Source organism: Varroa jacobsoni, unplaced genomic scaffold (assembly GCF_002532875.2).
Source record: "Varroa jacobsoni isolate VJ856 unplaced genomic scaffold, vjacob_1.0 scaffold_227, whole genome shotgun sequence".
Lineage (NCBI taxonomy): Eukaryota > Metazoa > Arthropoda > Arachnida > Mesostigmata > Varroidae > Varroa > Varroa jacobsoni.
The window spans coordinates 200639-223861 of record NW_019213129.1 but is presented as its reverse complement, the minus strand read 5'-3'; the positions used below and the strand labels follow the sequence as shown (position 1 = coordinate 223861).

Here is a 23223-nt window from a genome sequence, read left to right as displayed (position 1 = left end):
AGGATAAGGAGATAATGGAGAGATAAATGAAAGATAGAGAAAAAAAAATGAGGAACAACTCCTATCGTAGCCATCTTTGCTTTGCTTAGGCCACGACAGTGAAGAGGCCTGCGGAAGAACAACGGGAAAAGAGAAGAGCATGGGGAGAGGAAGGGGATACAAACACAGAGTTCAAGGAATCACGTGATGATTCGACGATCTGTCCAGAGTCATCGGTTTAAACAGCTATGTCCGGGGCTGTCGTTGCCAATGCTGGCGTTTCTGCTGCTGTCGCCCTGAGCTGAGCTGAACTGAACTGGCTGACTCCACCAGGCCGATAAGCATCCGTACGTAGCGAAAGCGGCAACGCGAACGGTCGTACAATTACCGCACAGGGTACCGCGATGCCGTCAAGAGTAGTCCACCAAACTTGAACGAGACACACTACTGCTACTGCTGCTTTTGCGAAGCGGAACATCAATCCGTCAATTGCGCAATATCAACCCTTGCTTCCGCTAGCCTTTCATCGTTTAGCTTTTGATAGCAGATTCACTGTGACAAATCGATAGTTAGATAGAGACGTTGTCCACATAATGCTGATAAAAACAATAAAACTAATGATAAAAATAGTAATGATCATTATTTACTATAGGCTGGATGGAATAAATTTGCTTCGATGACACCGGGGTGGACACGATCAATTATGTATCAGGGACGATCGCTCATATAGTAGTCATTTATATATCCGATTTGTCCAGAGAGTATGCGAGATATAATCATAAATTCGTCTGCACTTTTAAGGGCTAAACTATCGGGCTATATTACCTACTATATATAATGCAGTGTGTCATTTATATAAATTCATTTATCATTGATTAGCTTGATTCCGTACGAACTGCTCTCTCGGACAACGAGCGTTTTTCCGGATGCTAAGGGTTATATTTACCATATTGTATGTGCCGAAGACACATGTCCATGTAATACAATGGCTTCAAGGCGAGCCGCTATTATGTATGTTACGGCAAGCAAATCTTGCGTCCATACATGTTGTAGAAAAACGGAGCTTCTCCCACCGACCACGCCAGTCTATTATAATCACTCCGAATGGTCGCCTCTTCTACGAGCTCCTGCAGCGATGCGGTGCTATAGAAGCCCCATCAAAGGCAGTCTCATTCAATCAAAGTCACTGTAGTAATCGACACTGTTGAACATGCCAACCCGGGCATACCACCATGCCACCGCAATTACCGTGGTGGGACGGCAACACATGTGGTGGTCGTTGTTGTTGTCGGTGCACCACGTTTTTCTTGACTCGAACTGCAGTCTGTCAAATAGCGGATTCTAGCTAACAATACAAAGTTGCGTAGACAGCAGTTTTTGCTCTGCACATAGATCGAAACATAAACGGCGTCGATCTATTCGTTTGTTTTTTTTTTTACTAATTAGTACAAGCTCCAACAACAATGTGTTTTAGCTGTTCCACTTTGGCAGCCGCTTGCACTGTGGCTGCTGCTATAAGACGACCATATCGTACCGTTGTGATTACTTACGGTAGCACTTGAGTTAGTTGCGTTCGAATCAGCAGTCGGGCGTGGTGCACATCTGTACACGTGGTCCATTAGCTACTACTGCTGCTGCTGCTGGCCGTTAGATCCACCGTCGGCTGTTATTGCTCGAAGCAAGCATGCGTTCCAAGCGTCGAGATCGCTGTTGAGTGATCTTAGCGGCGATGCTGCTACAGCTTGATCTGTGAATCCGTACTATTAGTTTTTGATAAGTGTTCCTCGGTCTGACGACCTTCACCTGGGTACTTATTGCGGGAGGCTTCTCCATGTGCGCGCAAAACCGTAATGAGTAATTCTGAATCTTCTTGATTCGGTTAAACTGTCGATTGTCAGCGGTCCGATCTGTGTGCCAATTAGCTGATGTTCCAATTATTTGCCCTCTGTGCCCACTATAGTGCGATTTATGTAGCGATCCTCGCCATAGCAGCGCGGTAGTAACGTGATAGTTCTTAGTAAATATGTGTAAAATAACATGGATGTATCATCATCGTGTTGGCGACTGGTAGCGGTAGCGTCGCTAGTTGCACGCGCTCCTGGAATTCGTCAGTAAATTCGATGTGGTAAATTCGTGGTCATAAATGGCTGACTAGATCAGTGGTGGTCCCTGTTAATTAATGACGTGGCTGTTTGATTAGGGATAGTTGTCATTAAAGGGGTTCCTTTTATACCTCAAAAGATCTCATGAGACGGCGTGACCCTCCGCGTAAATATGTCACATAATAGCCGAGCTTTTGTCGCGGAGATGCCCTAACATACCACAGGATATACGGAGTGTAGGTAGGTGTTTTTATGTAGGTGGGCGTTCAAAGTATCCGCTTTTACCTATAACTGTAACTTCCTTACTTCCTATGCTGTTAACGATCCTCGATGATTTGTAAGCATTCTGCAGTGCATCGAATAAATGGTTTAAGGCGTGGTTATACCACTTGCTTGGCTTCTTTGGCACCTAATAGTGCCATCTGCAGTGTCATCTATACGAATAGATCAGGTGCAATCCAACAATCCTGGACATCGTGCCACTGCAACGTCATATATTTCTACCAATATCCTGGGCGTACCCCTCTATGTTTTTTCTAGATCTCATGCTAAATACCGGGCGTGTCGCTGGAGTTATCTAATAGTAACAATTCGTCAAGTCATCGTCGGCTGTACGCTTGAGCGGTCCAGTTTGCTAGTCTCCAGGTGATACCATCGCCGGGCCTGTGGGGCCGCTGCAGTGTCAGCCAAGCGCCGCTGCCGCTGGATCAGCCCGTACGCAACCTAGCGCTGGCGCTAGTTTCGGTTTCTGTCTGTATGTGTGATCGTGCGTCAATTGCGGCGAGTGTGTTGAAGCATGAGCTTGCCTGTTTCGCGCACGAATAGGTTTGACTTTTGCGCTCAGCATGTCTACCTACTTAGCTATCTCTCTGTCCGTGGTGATCTGTTCTTGTAACTTTGAAGGAAGCACAATGTGAATAGGCGTGATCGACCAGGCTCGCGTGCATCAAGTTTCGTGCGTGCGAGAGCGTCTCGTCGAGTGCAAGCTTGTACCCTTCTGTAAACAGGCCTGACAAGATGTTTATATAGCCGTAGGAGCAATGGGCGATGTGCCTTGTTTTCCTTTTGTTCTTTATTTGTCGACTTCTTGAAATGCACCGGTCAGTGATAGGAGTAACGAAATCGATTCAACAATCATCTAATTATTGTTAGAATTGTTAATCCGCCTATCGACGCCATAATTTTCCAAGTAATCTCTGTTTTTGTTTTTTTTTTGTATCTCTTGCCTCGTGAACGTATGCTTGCGCCGACGGATTCGGCCTACAAGGTGTAACAAGCATATAGTGCCAGCCATAGAAAACGTTTCGAAAGTCCAGGTGGAAAAAATTGCAAATCCCACAAAGAGATACACAAATGAATAGGCGTATATGCGTCATCAGGGTAACGGTCTGCCCTTCTGTGTATGTGTGTGTGTGTGTGTGTGTGTGTATACGTGCAATTTCGGGAAAATATTTTCCCGAAAGCTTCTCTTGCTAACCGATACACATTCGGCAACGTTTTATATTCACGAATTCGTGGGCGTTCCTGCCCGTTCCGCTACTGGTGGACGTTCTTGCTCCATTTTGTCTGTTCCGTTACTTCAACAAAGGAAAACAGAAAAGATGCCATTGAGATCGGGATGTATTATGAGATGTAACACTATTGTGGGTAGCAAGTATCGCTGTATGGAGCTGCCGGCCTATCTGTTACTGGCTTGAGATGTCGAGAGTCGACTCCAGGATACGATCGGGTTGTCACTGCTGTGCTATCCTCGTTGATGTTACCGTCATTGTTCTCGAGATGCAAATTGTTGTCGTTGTTTTTATTGTTGTTTTTTTACTCCATACATATATGTGCCTGTGTGTGAACGTATCTGGCTATAGAAATATAGCTGATTTACTATACTTACCGCAAAGATACAACTGGTCCAGCCGTTCGAGCCCGCCCCGGCTAGTTAAAATGAAACTCCAGTATCACGTACTGCTGCATTGCTGTTGTTAGTGGTAGTGATAGTTGTTCACGTTGTTGACAGCTGAACGATTTGTTCTGACTCATGGCGACAGCATTGACGGGAGCTGCCGTAACCACCGCGACAACAACAACAACAACAACGACGACTGCAATAACAAAAAAAAAAAAAGAAGAAAGACGAAGCGGAACTAGCGGGCGAGCTGTCTCAAGATTGTCACGACGCACCCCACTCATTCCCGTCTCCTTTCTCCCGCGATCGAGCTGGGTGCCTGACTGTTCTTCCCTAGCTGAAACTACACATCTATTTTTGAGACATCCGCTAGCACGCCGATATTTTAATGCACGAAAATGACATCTTTTAGCCAATCATTCGCTTAGTACGTTTTGAAAGATCATAGTGGATCAAAAGAGCTTGTTTAGAGGATACAAGGTTAATCGCATCTGGTCCTGTTGAATATATCGACATGAACTAGGTTAGAGGAATATTTCTCGACATATTTGGAGAAGCGCTGTACCGCGAAATCAACACGGATATCGTCTATCAGCTTCTGTAATTACTAATTGTGCGGAGACCTTCTAAGCCAGGCTGTAAGCTGGTCAGCCAGGCTTATGGAAGCGACATCGCAGAAGTTCTCTCTTCCAGCAATTTGTTTATATTCGTATGTTTCTACTTCATGCTTCGTTGTATTTTTTTGTAAACCGACGCCTAACATATGGGTCATAGATATCTCTCAGCAACTGGCAAATTAGATTGCCATTAATTACTAGATTCCAGTACTGGATGGATTTCGTTAGAGTGATATTGTTACGGAAGGTAGTCAGAAGCAGAATATAGTACCCCTCTTAATCGTGCTATCCAATTAGTGGAACCTAATTAAGCTATCGCCACTTTATTCATTGTTGCCTTAATAGAAACGTAACAATTGCATTGAGTTGATAGAAGGGAGCATAGTTAAGTCACTGCAGCAATATTACTGCTGACCTGTATTTTATTGGACGACATATTCTCGTCACTATGTCCCGAACCCTGTCGCACTGTGATATAAGTACTTCACTTGTCATGTCTATTCCATGTTGATCCCACGAAGAAACTATGATTTGGCTTACAACTGAGAGGTTAGGTTAAGTTAGACTTCAGTTAAATCATACTTTCTATATGATCCTCGCCAGTAACTTCTACTACCAAAATATACTTCTAGTTGCCGAACATCGACAAAGGAAATAAGCACTTCTAGTGTAAACCAGGCTTGACTGATTTACTCTCTTTTAGGACAAATCAGTAAAGGGGAACATACAAATCCTACCTGTCCAACAATAAGCTTATAAGGGCCGTGCCCGATCAAACTCACTGAAAAAAATTAAAAATAAATAAATAAATTCGTACATTTATAACTCAGATTTCCGTCGTCCTCCAGAACTTGAAATCCGTTGACTAAACAGATTCTAATATGCCCAGTCCAAATCGAACTCTGGCCGGAATTCATTTACTTTGAGGCAGACGTTGCTGGTAGCGGTCATCGTAACGAGGTAAATTTCGTTTTGCATCGACTTGATTCATTTGAAGAACAATTACTAGTCGTAGCTCGCAGGTTACAGCCGACGATTATGTCAGCACTTGGCGAAACCGTTGGTGGTCCTCGACGCCTCAGTTATTGCCGCGGTAACTATCGTTACCGTCGCAAAAGTACTTGCTTCTAGGTGTTCATCATACTTATGCTGATGATGCTTGTGAAACATTCGCGTTCTATTACGATGAGATGAACGAACCCGTCGATGCGTAGCCAGTGACAATAGTAATAACAATAATAATAACAGCAACAAGTGCCTGCTTATGTCCGAAATCGGTGGAGCTAGGGGTTCGTGCTAGGCAACAAGTTGTTGCTAATGTTCCCCAACGACAAACAGGTTACTGCAGTGCATGGACACTGAGTGACGATGTACATGGTCTGCACGCAGGAGTTTGAGTTCTAATCTAAACAAGTTATTGTCATTGTAACAAGTCTAAAAGGAGACATAAAGCTGTGGCACTTACTACTGTTGCAATGCTCCATGCAGCAGTCAGCCAGCCAATTAAGTTCTGAGTTTATCTGAACGAGGTTGTCACATCTCTCATTCCTCACCATAGCTGGATCCTGCCTTCATATTATCACGGGTATGAAAACAGCCGGTCACGCCCTCTGATCACCGGTGGCTGGGCGTCGAAAGTCCCATTAGAGACAACGGACAGATGGAACCGGGAGTGAAGTATGGATGCTGTAACGATGCTAAACCCACAATATTTCCCACTCTACACCGACTACACAGATGCGCAAATCAGTTCGATAGAAGAGTTTCATCGACTTTTCTATAGGTATTAATACTGTTACTTGTCTATCGATCCCGGCCAACTCATACGTGATGGATATTGGATCGATCGCGATCAGCAAGCGTGGCCTGAGCGATTCACCGTGATCCTATTGATCAATGCAGACAGATATTGTTACATGAACTCTCTGGGAAAATAAATACAGGTCAACAATGTTGATAGATGAATAATGAAAGCCTTCACACGCACCGCGTAGTTGTAAACACAACGCGACAAATAAACAGAATTTGTATATCGAGATTAGGCAGCTAATTTTCGATAGTACTGCTTAACAGTTCTGTCCTCATCGAATCAGTAGTGATCTCGGCTGCATTCAAGGATTTAGATCGTTGTGAAATTGATTACTAACTAATGATCTATAGTAAACATTGCCTCATCACTGTCTTCCGAAAAGTAGGCACAGGAATTGAAAATAATGTGTTTTTTTTTTTCGTGTGTATGTATGCAATGTTACGGCAATATCACTGTTATCTTACGTGAATAGTTTGCCAGTTTTTTTTTGTAATAATAATTAACAAATGTATGGTTTCAGTCGTGTCGGCCTTTTTTGCGTGAGTCAAATAGGGGAAGAGGGCAAAGGGATTAGCGAGATCCGAATCACACGCCCTTCGAAACCATTCGAAGTGCTATGCAGTACTCATTGCTGCATACGATTCAGCGAAGTCAATTACTGCTAGTGCCGTTCTTAATAGGGTCAACTGACGTCTAATATTTTTGAACGATAAACGTTAGAAAATATCTGGCATATTTATAAACTCTTTTTGAGCCCAGCGTTCTTGCTCGGTTTAGCAAGATCGAACAACAAAGCTGGGGTTACCCAGCGACGTATAAGCGCCCCCATATTTACTGCTGATAGATCTAGTATGTCCATCTATACAAAACGATAACACCAAAGCAATACGCACGCAACTAAGCTTGCCTTTGAAACTCGCGTGAGGTTCCGCCTAGGCGTCAGCGGTGATATCAGTAGATAATAAAGGGCTTTATGTCAGAAGAAACGCTGTTGAGGTAAAAGAATGGTCTAAAAATCAGGCATAGCTGTCCACGTTCGACGTTTACGTCATTTCGAAGAAATTTGGCGAGCTGGTGTAACAGTGCTGTACACTCTGTCATGGAGCTGGGTTAGGAATCGGTGCGTCCTAATAACAGTAGCAGCATTCAGTAAAATTTGAAGGAATTACCAAATAGCCAGGCAGAATTCGTCATCATTGAAGCGAGACACATTTGACACAAAGTATAGACACATGAACCAAGATGTGATGATGAGCGTCGTGTGCTGGGGAGAAAAAAATGGGGATATATATATGTATATATATATCGACAGACTACCCAAGTAAGTATATGTAAAAATACATGTTAAGTTGTCGATGTAGAGGGGGAGTGAAGCTCGGATTCTGAAGGATTGATTGACAATCTACGAAACTCTGCACAGCGCTACCTAGTAATGCAAATCGACCGCTATCGAACCGGCCTGCATTTAGCTATCCGTCAAGCATTTAGGTTTTGTTCTCTAGTCCTCTGTGTCTTGATTTCCTTCAGTCTGTTCGAAGAGGCCTCGTGCGCGATACCTGACGCGGCCTTCACAGCTCGTTTGAGGCACGTATACTCGATCATTTTCTGCTCAAGCGATTAGCGCGCTACAGAACCACCATCGACATGGCTCTTGCTGGAAGTAACGCTACCACTAGTAAATTCCTACTGTCAACTGAGTCATCAAGAGGATTTTTTTAAATGCACTGACCCTCTATAAAATGCGCTTAGCTTTTTGAGCACCTAGTGTTGCGCGTGGTACAAATGCCTGTTTAGCAACTGTCGCCACATATCAACGGTGAAGTGGAAGTCATCAATGGAACACTCATCGGTTTCGATGTCTGAGAGGGAAATTATAACAAAAAAAGAAAGAAAGCTAGGAAGAAATGCGAGTGGGAGAAGGACAAATAGAGCTGTTAATGTTTGGGTGCTGTCTCGCTAAAACGGCCCGGTCGCGTCAGCAGGTGCTCAGTTATACAGACGTTGCTGTCAACCAGGCTGTTGTTTTAAGCAGATACTCAAGGTTGTACAACAAAACACGCTACTCCATCATTCAGGTATTTGACAATGAGGCAATTTTGAGCTGTCGTTAATGTTGATGATGGTGTTAATTAAAGCCCACTTAATTAGCACCACTGACCCAGTTCGAACTGCGCCGAAATTGGGTCGAACCGAAACCGAAAGGAGCCATGTGACAAGGAACTGCAGACAAAGCATTAGCGTGCCTGTTGCTGCACTACATACGATGTTCGCCATCGATGTCCATGGTGCATTAATGGGGCAACTAGCGTTAGAAGGTGAGCAGAAATCAGCAATTGGTATGTATATATATATCTGGCGTATCTAAATTGAGAATTTTCTTATGCTTTGTTTTTACGATTGCATCTCGCAACTGCGAACCAGTCTATTACAAAGTATTCCTTTTTTAACCTGCAAATACGTTTTTGGGGGGGGGGGGGGGCAGGGAAGCGACATCGACGGATGTAAACTACTTGAGGTGTTGCTCAAATAGCCTACATACAAAACAATTCCAACTGAATATTTTGGGTTGATACCGGACCAAAGGTCCAAACAAATGCAAGAACTCGAAACATCCAAAAGGCGTAAAAAAATTGAAAGAAATAAGTGTTAAAGTTTAGCACTGTACGACCCAACTGGCGACTAATATTCTTCTTTCTCAAAACGACGTCGATTTCTACATTAAACACCTAGGTGTATAACAAAAGGTAAATAAAAATAAAAAAGTAAACAGAAAAAAATGTATAAAAATACCCTTTGAGCTATTTTGTTGGACCCGTTAAATTCAAACTCTGCTGGGATTTTCTAGCCTCTTTCATAAATATCCTCCTCGGATTTTTCGGAAAGCCTGGAAACTGGCTGGAATGTATATCGTAGTCGACCAAGCCTTTAATATTGACACGGAAGGGTTGAATAAAAAATTATCTTTGCTCACATTTTGAGAGCAATGTACAATTGTTCGCCACGATAAATTTATTGTTCTGTTCTAAAAAAGAAAACTTGTTTTCGTTTGGTATCAGGAGCAACGGATGAACGCATGCACGTTACGACGATCTGCCCGCCACGGTTTTCCCCAGTTCGAACGCAGCACTCTATACATGCTGTATATATATATATATATATACACATATATGTGTATATATATATACATATATATGTATATATATATATATACATATACACACACATATATATATATATAGCATGTGTGAATTTCAAGGACGTGAACTGTTTCTAATATATGCAGTTTTGGCTGGCTAGATACGAGGGCGATATGCAGAAACCAACTTCAGCCACTATCTTGCTTATCTCTTGTTTCAATTGAACATACTTTATAGTATGTATGTATGTATGTGTATATTTGACAATGTTCAGTACAGACACGTCCATCATCAATTATAACACTTACAGGATTTTTTCTCGACAAACTGTTCAATAAGGATGAACCTGTTTATCGTAACCACGAGTACGCAACAATATCACAATTCAAGCAGCACTAAATTACTCGAAGGACGAACGTACTACGACTACCTTTTTCGGTATTGGTAACAAATACTTAAAATGAACATTTCTCACTCTCATAGACTGAGTGTGGTGTTCTGTAGGATGACTTGCTTATCATCAGAAGATTGATGAGGTCAACGATCTCACCATAGCTAGCCACCATAGTTAGCCTCATACACATGAAATAAGTTCCTGTGAACTGACCGCATTTCTGCCCATTGTTCCAGTACTAGTGCAGCAGTACCAAACGATGCCATTACATTATCAGAAATTAATTACCTCACTTAAGCGAAATTGTCTGAAGCAGTACGCGTTTTCAGTGCGTTACGCGCCCATTGTGGCTTCTCACATGTCTATTGCATAACAGATAGACGTTCAGGTTCTGCTCACCACCAATTTCTATATTGACGATCACAGTACTACGTATTATAAACAGGGAATGTGTATATGTTATAAATCTTTCGAATGCCTGATTAAAGCAATTCGGACCGTTTTGAGATTTCTTAGAACTTAACAAAGGACAAAAGACGTTAGTGGTCATGCTGAGCGTGTTTGCCCAGATGTTCCCACTTATGGACGCGTGTGCCAGGCCAAAATCCTGCGCGCTTAGTTATCATCAACATTTTTCTCGGTCGGCATCTTGTCAGTATCTCGTTCACTATGCGTTTGATCCAGCTTCACCAACCACCGTTCCTTAGGAGGAGCCTCACTCGCAAGTCCTAGCATCAACGGCGATGACAACAGCAGAAACAGCCGATACTTCTCACGAACGCCGTAATCGTGGACTGAGTTTGATCCGAATCTCCACCGGCGATGACGGAGTTGACAACGGGAACTTCGACAGTGGCGACAATGAAGGGTCGATAGGCGGACGCAGCCGCAGCAAGAGTATGAGTAGCGGCACCAGTTTAGGCGGACAGCAGCCCCTCTTAAACTCACTGTCGATTTTGCTGTCATCGTCAGTATCAACGCAGCGCAGGTTTGGTGCTGCTCGTACATGGGACGATCGCCCTTGCCCTTGTTCCAAGTCGAAGCTTCGGTGCCGGCGGCAGTGGATACGTTTGCTCTCCGTGGGCTACAGCTCCCTGCATAGACCATTCATTGGTCGTCGGTTCTCGGATTTGACCACGGCAGCGGCAGCGGCACCGGCACACGTGCTACTGCTGCAGGGATCGCCGTTTTTGCCAACACTGTCGTCTGTGGCTGTTGTTTGTATAATGAGTACCACCTGTGTTGACTTATGCCGTGTGCAAAAAAAACGACTTCGACGGCAAGGATTTCGCAAGGTCTCTCTTTTTTCTCTTGTTCCGTTGTTGTTTGCTCGTCTGTTTTGAAGTTAACTTATTAAAGGCGGTGGGAGCAAGTTGCCTACTGGGTTGCATCGAGTTTACCTGAATTCAGCTCAGTGAAGTGCACGCGGCGACGGCCTTGGAGACAGACGAGTCTACACCTACACAACACGAGACTTCGTTATACCAACACGCCAACTTATCATGTTTATCTACGCTATGCTATACAAATCAAAGTCATCTTTAACGTCGGCGTCAGAAAGACAGCAAAAGTAACAATACACATATACAAATAGTCACACGCTAATGGTACGTACATATGCGTTTCGGAAGCTCTAGCTCGTTTGTTATAAACGGCACAGTTGATGCTAGTTTTAATAGTTTCAGTAATTCTATAACCGCCAGCGGCGAGCAACGAAGAACAAGTGAGTAGATATGGAATCGTACCGAAAGCAGTGAGAAAAAGACACTAGCTCATATAGAGAACAACCTTCCATGGCAATGGACTCCAAAAGCAACATCGATTGCTATTGCCTCTCTCCCCATATGCTTTTGTCAGATAGCATATATCTACACATTACATACGTATACCGCTATTGTTGTGATCGCCGTCAAAGTGGAACCAGCCACAGCGTCCACAGGCAGTACACCACGTTGCCATCTAGTTCTCGCCATCGTGTTGCTACTCCGGGCCACATATGCTGACAGCATCCGCGCGGGTGCGCGAACGTCTGCTGCCATCTTGCTCTGACGCGGTCGCCTCCTCCATACTCCCCACCGTAGCGGCCCGGTCATGAAACGCCTCGCTGCTTTACAATGATGGTGGGGGACGTTCGCTCCACCGTCGTTTGAATACCGCCGTTGCTGTAGCAGCGCCTGGTCGTGGAATTTGCTTGCTTCCAGCTACAATACCAACAGCTAGTCGCTAGCAGAATACTCAAGAGCATTGTGTAATATGACAATGTACTGCCCCGGCAAATGTTTACGCAGTGGTTCTCCAGCAGTTATCAGCTACGATGTGAAGCCGGACGGTAATGACTCACTTTTCTTTTGGTCGGTGCCGATATCGATGCTATCGTCGCACGTTTTCTGGCTGCCCGCTAATGTTGCCTGTTGACTCTCCTGGCGAGCGGTCAGTCACCTTGGGGCGCTAACAGTTGATGGGGGTTGAAGAACAACAAGTTTGCTGTGACACAGAGGAACGACAAAATCTCACACACTAGTACGATATACATAATCTCTGATATTTTGAGTTTCTGCTAAAATTTGTCTAGCTCTACCGTGGCAGGAATTAAAACATGCTACATATGGTAGTACGTCGACGAGGTAAAGAGATGCGGCTTTGAGCGAGGCATGCGAACACAGTGAGCAGTTGAGTTAACTTAAGTCTTGTGTATACCGAAGTAATTTTATGCTTTATTCGAAATATTAGTACGTTTACTTATTGAACTTATGTAAATTTTGTTTTTAGAATTAGCGTAAAAGTCATCCACATTATTGCCATCATCAGTTGAACAGTGGTTAGACTCATATCTCATTTTGAAGTACATACGTCGACGTGAGCCCATGTAATTCAAAAGGCATGGTCATATACTCCCATAGACGCAAAACGTACGCGAATTTTTCGTGTTTACGAATACAGATAATTCACTCGGCGCTACCGTATGCTACCGTGATCCATGAGATTTAGAACCCTCGTGTATAATCCTTCGTATAACTTCTTCTTATAACTGTTATGTTACTGACACTCCGTAGAAGTCTGCTCGATACGATCGGATTATTCAATTATAATTGTTATAATAATTCTTACATTATAATTGTATCCCCATTGTGTGGAATAGTGATGATAATAGCGGCACAAACGGCAGCACTGTCAGGCCCATCCATAGGAACAAAAGGCTTTCGCAAAGGATCAATTCTAAGTAAGGTTATTGCAATTTGGACGACAAAGGTAAAACAGGGCGATCCTATTACTTCGATTTGTTTCATTAGCGTTTTGTCTTACACAGTAAACGGAAAGCAGAACGTTAAGAAGTACGAAGAACTCAAGCGGTTTACTGGCAGCCATCTATTACAAGCTATCTGCTCCTTTAGCGTTGTTTCCGTACCTCTGTATTCTTCGCTACAACGGCCTGTTTCTGTAGTTATCATTGTTATTGAGTTGTGTAAATGAAATGATGATGTCTTGCGTAAACAGTTAAAAAGTGTCGATCCTGTCTGGGGTTGAGCAGGAACGATACTTTACCCCACTTAACGCCGCTGGCGGTTACGGTAAGATAAGACTAGATCTGGTGAAATAATTATCACGCATGACACATGTATACATCAGCTTCAAAAGAGTTCACATCAATGGCCCTCTAACGTACCGTATGGTTCAGCAGTGCGTCATCAAATGTACCATTGCGGTATGGTTACTAGGGGAGGGAACTAAGCAGTGATACCGTTGCAATAGGAGTGGACATCGTTAACTGAATTAACTCTAATGCATTCCGTTTCTTTATTGGTAAGTTTCCATGTATCTGGCTTAATTATTAATACACTTACGTCACTGGTATTATTGCGATATTGTTATGCACTTAAGCAAGCGACTACCTTGCGGCCAATGACGGGCGTATTGACTGACTCGCGTTACCTATTCTCTCTACCCGCGACTTACTGTACAATTTGATCGTAAATTACCATAATATATGTTCCAAGGTTCTGTTTAATAATTTATTTTATTAAGCGCAAATTATCGTCGTGATTTCTGACATCAAAATCGTTGTCACCGTGGGTAAATTCTGCATCGCCGTCATCGCCATCTCCCTGAGTAAAGAGTCCCCAAGCTCAAAACGCGCGTACAGTTTTATCACTATAGCAACGGCGGTGGGGGCCGCGGCAACAGTTGGAAACGGGTGACAAATGTCGGCGTTAAAGCACGACATGTCCATCGGTTTGTTTGCAACGTATTCTATCTCAAACCGGTAGCACTGGTGAGTTGTAGCGATTATCGCCAATAGCAGTTGACGTTACGACCGCGATTCTTCTTCGTCTCCGGTTGCCTTTGTACGATGCAACGTGCTGTTTCGGCACTCGATACCTTTACTGCCCCAAGTCAGGACTCTTCGCGCGCGTGGAGAAAGATACCGAGGAATACACAAGATATAGAGGGAGGCGGCAGTGGTTGTCAGTTAGTCTTCCAGCGTCCGACTTTTCCTTTCAGCAAGCTAGGAAGTTCTTCAACCATGTGGCGTCGCCAGCTAGAGCTACACGAAAGCCCAACCTGGTATCATGACCGATTGAAGCATCGGCGCCAAAAGTCTCAGAAGCAGCGATACTAGCGCCACGAAGCCACATCAGTGACGCTACGATCTGTATGGGGGTCGATCCTCTGGTGGCGCTTCCTTCACCACCGCTGCAGCACCAACCAGTACCGCTGACTACAACCGAATCTCGAATACAACCTGCGATCGACTGTGCGTCAACGGCAAACCACTTGCCAGTGGTCGGCCAGACAGTTAGATAATGGCTGCAGGAGCTATACGACTATTAATAAACTCAATTGCTACTGAACAGGCGGCTAAAATTGTTGTGGTTTATGCTGCTGCTGGCACCGTAGCATTCGTAGCCGTTGTATTCATGGCGCTCGCGCCCGTATCGTGCCGCCAACGGCGCAGACAATAGTAGACGAACGCTATTAGCAGAGGCAGAATGAGCAGATATGATAACGGCTAACATCATATGCTCCCTCGCATAGACACCCGCGCACAACAATACACAGTCACTATACCGACATCTTTTCGTGCGTGGACGTCAGTGAGCGCCTGTTCGTACGGTACTAGTTCGAGCGGCGCAAGTGACAACAGCGTGAGCTGAAGCTATTTCTAGCGCTAATGAAACTATTAATTAGTGCTGACGGCGTTGTCGCAGCCATTCGTCCCCGTGTTGCCTGTCGCCGATAGCATGATTATCACAACGCACACCATTGGCAGCCATCTTAGCCGAAAAATCCGTGGCCAGAGAAGTGTTACTCGAGCAATTTTTTTCACTTTCTTGTGCCATTGCACGTTTTCTTGGATTTTGCTCTTACCCACGGACCACTGCCTATGCGCGTTGCGTTCCTTCACGTTGTTACAGATACTTGTGCTGCCGGCGTAAGTCTTTGTGAATATCTAAGTGTGAGCGTGAGCCTCTACGCCGACTGTTGGCGTTGCCATCGCCGCTAACAGCGAAGTAGCCAGCGGAGGCAATATGGTGCTTTGTTCGCGCAGGCGCCACGTGGCCAGCCGTTACGGTAACGTTGGCAATGTCATAGAGATACGTTCAGAAGGAAACGATTACGCTCGTTCGCGCATTGTCAGCGTTCCACTGGCGTCAAGTTCTCCCGCTGCCGGCGCCGAACAAGTGGCCCGCTACACCAATCAAAGCATGAACAGCAGACCATTTAGTTTGTTGTCCATGCTTCGATTTAGCTCAGTTTGTTCAAATCTATTCGACGCTGAAACTACCATCTATTAGTAATAATGAATACGCCATAATTGTTTATGGCAACAAGAATTATAGACGTTGGTAAGCTAGGCAATCCAAATTGGCACTATATACGAATAGTGCCGGCGATGGTCTTACGCAGTACGACTGGGCAAAGGCAAGAAGAAACAAGGAAGGGAATAGTTCGCGTATTGGGGAAATGGTCGTGGGAAATCTTGTTCAGCTCGTATTCGGCGTTGACGTTGCGTCTTGCCGAAAGCGATTATTCTGCTGGGCCACACCAATATAACAAGAAATACGTTGAATTGATAGCCAATTTCGGTCTATTTTTCTAAGTGCGCTCAGACAAGACTTACTAAACCTATTTTCTTTCATATTTGTTCGTAGCAGTCATCGTATTTACGTGATGTCTGAATGCGAAACTCTATCCAACAAAATGGCGAGGTAACCGCGTCACGCCTATTGCTACAAATGCGTGTAAGCGTTTACAACAATTTTAACAATCTCAGTCATAAGTCTAGGAGTTTTCGGCTCGAATAAGACGACGACGGCGACGACGACGACAAAACAGATAACAATCAGACGATTTAACGTAATATCTGTGTGCCAAAATGTTCGTGACCTTTGTTGATCTTGATTGACATTATAGCTTAAAGAGTAATTTTATGGTTGGAAACCAAAACAAATATACAAAATGTAGTTATTCGTAAATAATAGATGGCTTACGATTAATCTTTGAAGAAAGACTAGTTAACATGCTATTGCAAGTGGAAAAATGCAGCGGATACACACGACGATATTGCTGAATACTCGAGGGAGATCCACCTACCTAAAATATATACTTGAAATTAATGGAGATATTCATAGACAACTTTTCTATAAACCAGGGACACTTACGAGCTTCATCAGTCAAGGAAGCGTACTGGGAAGTTATAGCGAAACATTGCGCCAATCAAATGTTCGTTGAATATGAAAAGTTGTGAATGGAAAAATAAATAATGTTTCTGCTAATGAGATGAATGGTACTTCCGAAAACATGAAGTCGGAAGATACTGAGCTTTCAGGGAAGTTTGTATGGAACAGTAAAGTAAATCAAATAGCACAATTGATCGACATAATTGCAATGAGAAGCTGAGCGTAGATCTACATGATACGTCGGGACACCATGTAAGTTACCAGAAGTTATAGTGTGATGGGGTGTTTCAATCTAAGAATTCATTCGACCATTCATAGTATCGTCATTTTTTTGCCAGTATAGTGGCTGGTGCCAATTTTTTTCAATTTAGTGTAAGAATTTGTTTTAGCATGCATTTGACAGGATCCTGGGGCAGATGGCAAACTTTAATTCTAACCAAATGTAGCAACTGCATAGTATTACCGTAATGAAAAACTTAGACAAGCTTGGATGAAGATGTACCCTGCGTATCCCCTATACCTCTGTGTTTTAAGTTTAACGTCCGGTATCACCGTTTAGGCATCCCATAAGACAGCTGGTTCCCAGCACGCAACAGACCGTGTCTGTTGGAACGCCCTGTGGATTCGAACCTAGATCACACATTTTTTCTGCCTAAGATTAGCAAACAAATACGTTACCCACTAATTATCACAGGAACTTACATACCTGGCAGTAGTGGAAAAATTCAAGTTGCAATTGACCAAAAAAACCAGTTAAATTAAAAAGCACCGAACATTTTCCGAAGTCTGTGGTTTAATAACCCACTGTGTCCAGTAGTCTATGGACCCTAAGAGTAATTTTGAAACAAAAAGGTAGCGCTATACATATCATGTAAGGCATTTTAATTATATATATAGAATGATTTTTACGCAGTTAGTGTACTGACAGCCTATGCTGAAAGGCCGGTAACTCTATTAAACGATCACTACAGTCAGAGCAGAAATGATAGTTTATGTTACATTCTATTTATTTATACATATAGTCCCCGGCGTAGACAAATCTCGCTTAGGTACCTATACATTGACTGCTGTCTAAATGTTAAAACAAACTGTTATAACAGGAACCGGTCTACAAACATGTCCTTCGAAGCCTGAGAAAGGATTTGAAACGGCGAAATAGGACAATGAGGCTTTTACGGGCAGATGTGTAACATCCTAGCAGATTTGCATACATCGTGTAACGTAGGGACTTGAACGCGTTCGTAGTGCATTTCGTTGACCAGAGCAATAATGTTACCTATATATGGTAGTAGTATTTCATTAAATAGTAAAAAGCTTTGAGTCGAACGGCAGAGGGCTCTCTGCCGGTCGAAACACATCCAAATAGGGACTGCCTAAATTAACTTGGCTTCTCCCATATTCCATTTAATGTTTACTAGTAAGCGTGTTCTCTCTTGCATAGGGCAAGTACTCGCGCGTGACTATACGCTGTGTGTGATCTCTGCAATGAAACCGACACGAAGTTAGGTAACATGAAGTCGTATACATCATGTTTAGTCTTTATCAGAGTTAAGAATTAGGCCAAAAACAAAACGCACGCGTGGCCGCGTAGAACCATGTCTACTATGACAGATGTTGCAGTTCAAGGCTCTTCTGTTTGTACATAACACAAGGTCCTTTTGCAAGAAGCACTAGAGAACGCCCTCTCCAGCCTAGAGCAGCTTATTTAACAATAAACATGCAATATCTCTCATTTCATGTAAAAAAACGCGCGTTACGATACGCGCTAAAGTAAAGCGGCCCAGCTAGTCGCTTGAGCGACAAAAATGAAAAAAAAACGGCTATTTGAAATTTTCCGATAGGCATGACGGCGATCAATCGGCCCGTTGCGAGTAGCCATAGGCAAAAGTAAGACAACGCCAAAAACGCATAAAGTTATGACGAGATTACAATAGTGAAGACTCGAAAGCACCAAGTTTATTTTATCGAAGGTATTTAGTAGTATGGTGCCGCACAGCGATCTTCTATATATGTATTGACTGCTAGAAAATTGTCCACTTGAATACGCTTGCATGAATGGCGGTAAAGTAGCTTAGTCTGTGAGGATCGCTGAAATGATACTCAGTCACTGGGACCATGCCCGTCAGCAGTTAGCGGTTGGCAACAATTATCGGTGCTGCTCAGGGTATATTTACGATACCCTCCTCCTGCCAGTTCACCATATTCTGACAGAGTTCTAGTTGTTAATTATTAACATTGGTGTATTTGATTAGTAGAAGCAAGACGAATATACAAATTAAGAACTCTGCCTGAATATAGGACGTGGTGACGCAGCGTTAAGTTAGGTCACGAATGGTGAGTTACGCTTGACGACAGGACATATATATACATGTATTCAGCTCTAACTTGCTGGCGTCTTCACACTGTAACGTCCTCGCAAGTTTTTTTGGTTTGATATTTGTTTCGTACAAAAAAATCATTGAGCAACTGGGGCGTTGGGGGAAGCGTGCATGCAGCAGGGTTCGGCTTATGTGTATCAACTGGTGGATAATCAGTGCTAATGAAAAACACGTGAATAAACACTATAACACTTCGTATGCGAAGATACTCTTGAATAATTTTGACACACAGTTGATTTAGTTCAACGGAAAATGGACAAATGGGATACGTCACACGGTTACAGATACTTGAACATATAGTAATGTATGGTCCGCGATGGAAGCGCCAGACCGCGCTTGTGCCGAATGTGGATGATGTCGGCCCAATTTGGCTGCTGTTGACATTGTTGCCCCATTTTAACACGGCAAATCTACGTGGTCATTGGTCGCCAGTCGAGCGGTAGCTAACGAGCGGAACAGTTTGATAGAGCGTTGTAGCATTATCTGCCATTTTCGATCAAAGGTAAGATGGTTTGCGTGGCATTCTACCTATCGGAAGACACCTGCTGTATAGAGCGACAAGCGTTTACGGACTTCTACGCAGTCGATTGTCGCATACGGATGCCGTATGAAGCGCCACTCGCTGTCCTTTTTTCAGGCTTACATTTATCGGCTCTACAAGGATGGACTACGAAGTAAATGGCCTTCTAATATAAAGTTTAGGCTGTTACTCAAAGTGATAGCGGGTTCTGATGGAAAAGTATGATAGAAAACCGACACATTTCTAGTCCGCACCTGAAATACTACTTAATTTAAAACGTTTCAAATAGAAATAATTGCGAACGCGTCTGGACGCCAACGGTAAATGGACAGATTGAATAATTTAGTATTCGAAGTTTGTTTACTGTATTTCGCACCATCTATTTGCTGAATATGAAACAGACTACAGTTTGTTCGCCCACTGAATGTTTAAACTGAACCGTGTGGATAATTATTATATGTAACGGTCAGTCTGCTATATGAAGCAAATATCTATCGATTATTAACATATAAATCTATTGCGGGGTTACGGATTTTAGTGCGTGGTCATGCAAAATCTACAGCTTAAGATGTGCGAGCTATACCCTCTCTGTCAATACCGCGTTCAGTTCTGCTTGGCAAGCCATTGGTCCAAGGTATATCGTTGTCGTCGGCAGCCTCTGCCTAACTTTCCATTCGATGACTTCAGCTTTAGGAGGTCCATTAACACTCTCGCACATATAGCTGTATCGTCCGATCAAATGGGGCGCGTACCAAATACCTCGGATCGGATTCAATAATAACTTCTAACCTTCTTTTACATAAAGGCTTACAGAGTGAAATGATGGTTCCCCTGTAACCGTCAAACGGCATTGGTTGTATCTGTGGTTTGCGTTCTATTGAGCTATCGTTTGGACGACCTTTCTGTACCTTAGAGCTGTTGGGTGTCTACTACAAAACGATTTGACAACTACGGTTGGAAATTAAAACTCGCCCATTTACGACATCGAGTGTGTAGAGCAAAATTTTCAATTGTTTATATGTATTGTTCTAGTACCTAGAGAATTGAGAAGTTCAAATGTCAGGCGAATTAGGTAATGTTATGAGCTTCGTTCAGGCCTTAATCCCGAATCGTCGACATCGCAAACAAAACTTTATTTAGGTATGTATTTTTCGTCTCGGTCCTACACCCAACTGCTTCTCGATTGTAGTAACATTCCCTTGTATGCCCAGAAATGTATCTACCCGAAACGTCACTATCCAGCCATTTTCTGAACATTGAAACACGAATTCCGACAGTGTGCGCAGAGTCTCCTCATTTGACTTACAATTGAAACATAACCTGTCACTGCTACCATTTGTCAATGACGATATCCGTACCCGGATCTTTTAGCCGGGTTAGTTATCTAAGTATTCCCCTTAAGTATTGAGTGCTATTTACTGATATCCACTCGTCGAATTTTTCGTCAGCAAAACCAATCGCTGATATCATCCATGCGACTTAAGCCGGTGTTAGTGGCTGATTCTAATGTCCTTGTTCCGTAACACATGTGGTTATAGCAAGAGCACAATGATTCATATCCATTAAATTTTCTGAGTCACTCTCTCGCTACCTTTATTCCTACACCTAGTCAGTCGGTCGGTCAGAGTCTTTTGCTAGAAATCGTGCGCTTAGCACTGGCCGGAGACAGACCGAGCTGCGTCTATCTCATCGGTGCCGTTCGCTAATCAATGGAGTTCGTATAACAGCAGGTGCCTTTTCTCTGTGCTAATTAGCGTTAACAGTCGAACCATTTCTCCTAAGGCACTCTTCTCGTTCTTCATTTTGGCTAGGATCGAGCAATCTGAGATCTGACGTTTCCTACCATATCTTGCAGTGCGCGCGAGATTCGAATAATGACAGTTCTACTACTACTACCTTAATGTATTATCCATAGCGGTGCCATTATCACCTATTTACTAGTGTTGGTAGGACAGTCTTCCTGGGGATTAGCAGTAGCGCGGATAGTGGCATCGAATCACAAAGGCCATTATTGGCTTATACTTACCAAGCATGCGTTGCAACAACCTGGTTTGAACAGCCTGGAAGAAAGGACGGTGCGGCCAGATACGAATACGAAGCGGAAGAAGTCGAAGATACCGCCAGTTTTGGAAGATCGGAACGAAAAAAACTTTTGTAGTCGGGCTGTTTGACCAACGGTCCAGTCGCGTCATTTTTTGACACGCTGGAAGTGAGCATGACTGTCTGTGAGCAACAACGATAAGAAAGGCGCTATAGACAGATCGAGACTAATAGGTAAAAAAGGTTGAATCATGTGATGAGTAAGAGAGACTAATGTACTTAATATTGGGGGCGGCTTCATCTACATAAGCTACTATGAAGTCAACGCTATGATTTAAAGATTCGTTACCGTTTTTTGGTTAACACTGGATTTTTGAAGTAGACCTTTCGTCGGTTTAGCGCTTTCAAGGGTTTGTAAGAAATCTGTAAAAAAATCTGGGATTATGCTTTTCATTGGGATATTAGCATGGCGTTATAATAAAACTCTCCTACAAATGCTAGCTGGGCATCACTTCTGCTGAGTCCTTGTATGCAAAAACGAGTCATATTTAGATACTACATTCATCTGCTGCAAGCTTGTACATACCATCTATGTATTCCTTTTAGGTGTTGCCATGCTACGTGGGGTTAGGCGACCTAATTCAACTAAATTAGCATTCAGCAGAGCTAACTCGAATCTTTGATGTACGCTATATGGACACATCCAGTTATAGTTGCGTGGTAATCCTAGTATATTTGCCGGTACTCTAATGTATTTGCCGGCTAGGCCAGTTTAACGTAGCATGAACAGTTGATGCCTTGGGATTCATCAACTTTTACATGAAGTGCCGTTTAGAGGGGCAACGGCTTAGAAGTTCGCTTTACTTGCCTTTGATACGATCAAAGCCCAAGTCAGTGCTCACGCGCTGTAATAAGTAGCAGAAGATTTTGGCGGGCGGGTCTCACGCGCTTAATGCCCAATTAGACCAATGCATCATAGCAACGTTCAGGAAACAAGGCCATTGTACCTAGTAAGGCGGGAGCTGGCTAGTATAGTTCGGCTGAAACGGCTGACCGTATGTTGAACGCACTGTTCTACGCTAATCAGGCTGCCCCTTGACCGGGCCAAGGGACCACCAATGTTTGGCAGTTACGAGGGTAAAGTCGGTAACTCATAGAAAAGTCTATACGAACAGCTGGAAAAAAATCGAAAATTTGAATGTACATTTTATGCTCGTTCTAGTAAAATAGATCAGGATTAAGGGAAAATGTATGAAAAAAAGATACAACCTTGAAAATGCCTCTTGAGATTCATTTAGCATGGCGTGATGTGTGGCCATAACAAGATCTTGATTTTCTAAGGCCGTCCGTGCAGCAAAGAAAATCAAAATATGCGTTTGTGTAATCTAAGTTTTAAACCTTGAAGCATCGACGGCGTGTCACCACAATCAGTTAACGCCTGCCACTTTATAGATATATATATGTATATATATAAGATGGTATTGGTTATAAGCGGAACAGTCCCGTTCGACAAGATTTACAACACGAAACAGATTGCATTCAGTCCAACTGTACTGGCATGTTCTATGGTCACGTTGAGGGTGTTCACTCATTTACCATTGGTACAATGTCAGCCATGGGAACGATAGAAGAACCCTGTCATATTCTAGTTTCAGAACGAACTTAT

The 23223-nt window shown here is 43.4% G+C and overlaps 1 long non-coding RNA gene across 1 annotated transcript in view; it reads left to right on the top strand.

Annotated features, from left to right (window-relative positions):
• The first annotated feature begins 18870 nt into the window (after positions 1-18870).
• The window catches only part of LOC147753792 (uncharacterized), a 29816-nt gene continuing 25463 nt past the window's right edge, over positions 18871-23223 (top strand). Inside the window, exon 1 of the long non-coding RNA XR_015316088.1 lies at positions 18871-18953. This is a non-coding gene — a long non-coding RNA (uncharacterized LOC147753792). The remainder of the gene's footprint in view (positions 18954-23223) is intronic.